This window comes from Primulina eburnea, chromosome 16 (assembly GCF_022965805.1).
Source record: "Primulina eburnea isolate SZY01 chromosome 16, ASM2296580v1, whole genome shotgun sequence".
NCBI lineage: Eukaryota > Viridiplantae > Streptophyta > Magnoliopsida > Lamiales > Gesneriaceae > Primulina > Primulina eburnea.
In genome coordinates, this window is record NC_133116.1 from 12,991,449 (window position 1) to 12,997,448 (window position 6,000).

Here is a 6,000-nt window from a genome sequence, read left to right on the forward strand (position 1 = left end):
ATTTGTGTTTGTTGCTTAAATGATATATGTTTAAATCTAACTGATTTACTTGTATTTATAGCACAGGATGACGCAAGATGAATTGATGACGTCAGCCGACGATTAATCTTCTAAGCAATAAGATTTTCTTCTGTTTTAAATGCTTAAACCTTCAGTTTCTGCATGTTTTAAGGGGGAATAATCTGATTTAAAATGATAACTGAGAAGTCAGTTGTTAGCAAAGTCTCGACTGAACTCGCTCAATTTTTATTAACTGACAGTTCAGTTGAGAATTTTTCTAATCTTCTCACATACGTTATTCATTTAATCATATTTTATTCAGATGTACCAACGTGACTGATTTACCAGCATTAAATGCTCTCTGACAACCAATCAGAGGTTGCAGCGTGACACTTTCCAAATCATTTGAATTATCCACTTGCTTAGTACACACATACACACGTTTTTTTTTTAAATTTTTCATGGACTGACACGTGTCCGATAATTCAAACAGTCACACATTTCATTACTTTACCCGCTTAAATTCAGTTCATCGTCCTTACGCTTTCAGCTATTCTAAGTTCTCAGAGTTTATCACAAAACTTATTCTCTCTTCGTTTCAGGAATCTACGCATCTTCAGAAATGGCGAATCAAACACCAGCATACATAATGAATGCAATGGCGATAAATTTTGGATCCATTCTATCCTTTGGGGACACTGAAGTAAAGAAAGTATTTCAAAAACTAGACACAGCTAGGTTGAAGAAATTCTTGGGCCAATATTCTCAGGAAATATACGTAAAGGAGATTCAAGAATTCTATTCTTCTGGCAAATCAATGATGCTGGAGAAATTGTTTCAACAATCAACAACCAACAACTGATAATATCCGAGGATTTATTCGGAGAAGCCTTTCTACTGCCATCTGATGGCATGACCCTTCTATCAGAGGTAAAAGCATCAGACGTAGAGGAGATGCAAACTAAACTCTCAACTGATGGGCAGAAGATCAAAGTCTCAGACCCAAAGAAGGAACTAAAGCAAGAGGTACAGTTGTTAGCAGATATTGTTGCAAAGGGTCTTCTCGCTAAAGCAGGTTCTTTCGCTGCTTTGACCCTTGAGAAATTTCAAGCCATGACGATCATCATGACGGAACGGGAGTTTAACTGGAAACATTTTCTGTTTACAATTTTGAAGAATATGTTTGTCTCACCGAAAAAGTCTAAAGGATTTGCTGTGCAGATCAGTTATTTGATGAAAGTCAAAGGTTTGGTGGGTGATGATTCTGAGACAACGGCAAAGTTCAAGGTCTTTAATGCCAAAAACTCCCAGCCCATCAAAATCAAATTGGATATCTCCCCTGCTAACTTTATTGAAGTAAAGAAGGAGATAGGAGATCAACAGACTGCTCCAAAATCAGTTAAGAAGGCCAAGTCTTTGGCTCAATCGAAATCAGTTAAGAGAAAACTGATAATAACTGAATCTGAGTCCGAGGAAACTCCTTCACCTACAATATCAAAGAAACCAAGGACTCGTAAGTCCAAACCAGCAAAATTTGAGGTCAATGTTCTTGCTGAAAAGACTCCTTCTTCAAGTACTCAAAAGCCCATTGAAGCAGTGCCCTTAAAAGTGGTTATTCCGGGCCAAACTGAAAAATCAGTCTTGATCAAAGCTCCTCAGACTAAGGTCAAGACCCCTGCTGTATTAGCCCAGGCTAGGCCAAAGGGTATTTCAATTATTGAAAGAGTTGAAACAACGAATACTGGACTTGATATTCCTCATATATTAAGTTCAGACAAGGGAAAAGAGAAGCTGATTGAAGAACCCAGACCCACCAACTCCATTCAAACTCACATTGATCTTGTATGGGAACAAGTCAATGATTTTGCTGCTACACAACTTGTGGCATATGATAGCTGGACAGCCTTCAGGACAGAAGTTTTTGCTAAACAACTGAAGAAAAAGTCCCAACTGGACAAATTTATTAAGTTGGAAGACATCGTTCTCAAAACTGTCAAGGCAGCTACAATTGTCCAGGCTCTGCATCGCAGGAATTATTTCTTTGATCAAGTAAGGGCCAAGAAGTTGGCTCAGATTTTGGAATCTCTGAAAAAGAACTACACTCCCACTGATCCAACTGCTTATTCCGATAGAGCCGTGATCACTCAGCTGGATACTGATCTAATCGGAATCCAATCTCAAATCAAATTTTGGGAATTAGATCAGGAATTGGTGTTTCACAAAGGCACGTCTGCTGATGATGAAAGCAATACAGAGATGGTTACTGAGGAACCACAGCAGCAAACTATAAACACTGAACTGCCAGTTCAGACTTCACCAGCTGCTGAAAAACAACTATACTCTGAGGCTGATCTCTCTTTTGCCACCATCGATGAAATAATCCAGACAGTAATGCAAGAATCTCCGAAGGATGCTCTTAGAACTGATTCAGTTGATCACTCCGTTGATCACTCTATTCCAAAAGATTCTACATTAGCTCAGCTAGATGTATCTGCTGAGAAGTTATCTCCAACTGAAGTGCCAGTTACCGAAACTGATCAATCTAAAGAGGTACCAGTTGTAGAGACCACTGGATCGCCTACTCTTCAAATTCTCTCTTCACCTCATTCAGTACAGGCAGAGATTGCTACAACTGATGTCAATATTTCTCATGAGATGGACAAGACTGATAAATCGTTGATCATTTTTGATCAAGCTACAAAAGGATCAGATTTCTCTCATCCTCCAGAAGTCTCAGACATGGATCTAGTTCTTAAAGAGATCCAAAATATGCAGAATAACATGAACAAAATGGTGACAGCAATGACGAATATGCAAAACACTCAGCTGTCCCACACCTTGAAACAAGATCAGTCTCATGAATTCAATAAAGAACAATTGACTAAAATACAGGCGGACATTCGTTTATTATGTGCAGCAGTCCTCGAAGTTCAAAAATTCAAAGGAATAGCTGCTTGTATTACTACTTCTCAGAAATCTTCTAACAGTAAAGTTGATGCAGTTCAGACACTTATGTCCAGAAAAATGGATGCGCTACAGCTGCTCGTCCAGACTTCAATCGAAAATTTTTCTACCTCCATCTCCGTTCTATCAAATCACGTGCAGAGATTATCAGTTCAAGTAGCCCTGTTTGACAAAAAAGGGGAAGAACTGAAAGAGCTAATCAGGGATGAACTGAAAGAACTACGGAACAAACAGAGAGAAGCCTAAATCTCTTGTTTATTGTATGATTCAGTTATGAGAATCTATTCAGTTTATGTTATTTACAATGGAGTCAGTTACTATTTCCTATGTTACTAAGTTTTGTCAAACACCATAAAGGGGGAAATTGTTGGAAATCTTATTCCGGAGTTTGACAAATTAACCAACTGAACCAAGTAACTGAATCAAGCAACTGATTTACGCATTGAAGTTACTAACTGGTTACGTAACTGATCGTTCAGCTATTATTTAAGCGCCTCAACCATCGATCAGTAAAGTGTGTTCCTAACTGAACACGTCATCAATTGATTGCGACAACCGACATATAGTACAGTCTAACTGCAACAGTAGTAGTGGAACGCCGCATTTCAGAAAGTTGCAGTGTACGATCTGTCAGAGAATATCGACGTGGCAAACAATGGCTGTTATTCAAATAAATGTTACCGTTGACAGAAGCCTATAAATAGTCGAAGAGAGCAGCTGAAGAACTACCGATTCTGAACTACTCATTTTACTTGCTGTTACTCTGCGAAAATATTCTCTCAACTTCGTCAAATCAAAGCTCAAGCTTATCAGTTTTATCAGTAGCATTCAGGCTACGTTTTGAGCTAGAAAAAGCACTTTGTAATCTTCGATAAATTGTACAAGTTGTGCTAAGATCAGTTGTGATCTGTAAAAGAGTTGTTAACTAAGAGTTTCAGTTTTGGCAATAGATAAGTCCAAACTGAAGTGGGTCAGTACACGTTATTGTATTTGATCAAAGTCTTTTAGTGAATATCCTATCTTTGTGATAGAAGGGGTGACGTAGGAGTTATTCAAGTATCCGAACATCCAGAAACATTTCCTGTGTTATTTACTTTCAGTTATCCATTCTATCTTTCAGTCAGTTAGTTTTCCGCAACTGTTTTATTCAGTTTAACTGATTGTTATCGACCGACGAGATACTTGAGTCAGTTTGTAACAAAACTGAACCCAACCTTTCGAAGAAGTTTTAATTTAGCAAGTGTTTATTCAACCCTCCCCCCCCCTTCTAAACACTTTCACCTTGAGTTAACCGATCCTATCAGTTAGCGTACAATACAGTCCCTTCATCTCATATATCCCGACCGATTCGACAACCATTGGTATATCGAGATTTGTCAATGAATCGATACTATGTGTCATGTCGTAGTTGCATCGATGGTGTAATCTATGAAACCCCTTTCATAATTACCACCATACTCTGATCAGAGATTTCATACTACATACACATAGGATATCCATACCCGATGGTAAGCGGTGAATCCCCGACTACAATGTATCGACTCCTATATGTTTCGACAAAACACCCAACCTTGCCACCTAATGACCCCAAGAGAGTCGGTAAACAAGTCAAAGTGTAATGCTAGCACATAGAGTCTCAATGTTGTTCCGGGTCATAAGGATTAATGGTGTACAACCATAAACTAGGACGTTTCCACTCGATAAGTGAGAACTACTTGGAAAGTCCTTTATGGAGGGTTGTTCAGTGCACTCTACCAGGAGCACCTATCTGTATGCTCGGACATCACAATGTCCCCTACCAATGAAACATGGTACTCACATCGCAGATACTAGTCTCGAACTCGAGCGGCCTATAACCTTCTTAGCGGCGGCTGAATCGACTAGAAACTGTTTAGAATATACAGTATTCCAAATATGAGTTTCATGATACTCATCATATGAACATCTCATATTCTTTCTACTATTTGTATATTCAAGTGCTTTATCTATGCAAATAGCATGGGTATACAGATAAAGATGTGCCAAAATAATAATTTCAAATATTATTAAAATAAAGATCGTTTATACATAGAGTTTCATTGTGAACACTCGGCCAACACTTGGCTCGACGTGCACCTACTCTAACAATCTCCCACTTGCACTAGAGCCAACTACCCATATGCTTCAAACTCATCGATTCGCGATGCTTCTTGAATAATAGTCTAGGTAAAGTCTTAGTTAGTGGATCAGCAACATTATCTGCGGAGCCGACTTTGTCAATCGAGACATCTCCTCTTTCCACAATCTCTCGGAGGATGTGGTACTTTCTCCATACATGTTTGGACTTCTGATGAAACCTAGGCTCCTTTGCTTGAGCTATAGCTCCCGTGTTGTCACACAACACCGGGACATGAGCAACTCTATTAGGAATGACGTCCAACTCTTGGACGAAATTCCTTATCCAAACAGCCTCCTTTGCTGCATCTGATGCAGTAATATATTCGGCCTCAGTGGTGGAATCCGCAGTACTGTCTTGCTTGAAACTCTTCCAAGAGAAAGCAGCACCATTGAGCATGAATACGAACCCAGAGGTTGACTTCGAGTCATCGATATCGCTTTGGAAGCTAGAGTCGGTATAGCCTTCCAATTTCAGTTTTCCACCCCCATAGACCAAGAACAACTTATTGGTCCTTCTCAAATACTTGAGGATGTCTTTAACAGCTTTCCAATGTGGAAGAACAGGGTTCGATTGATATCTACTCACTACACTTAGTGCGAAAACCATGTCAGGACGTGTAGATATCATCCCATACATGATGTTACCAATTGCAGATGCATACGGAATGCGTGTCATCGCCGCTATCTCTGCATCAGTCTTGGGAGACATTGACTTGGATAGGGACACGCCATGAGACATTGGTAGATGTCCTATCTTGGAATCATCCATCGAGAACCGCTTCACGATGGTATCAATGTATGTGGACTGGGTGAGACCAAGCAATCCTTTTGATCTATCTCTATAGATCTGTATTCCCAATACAAAAGATGCTTCACCCA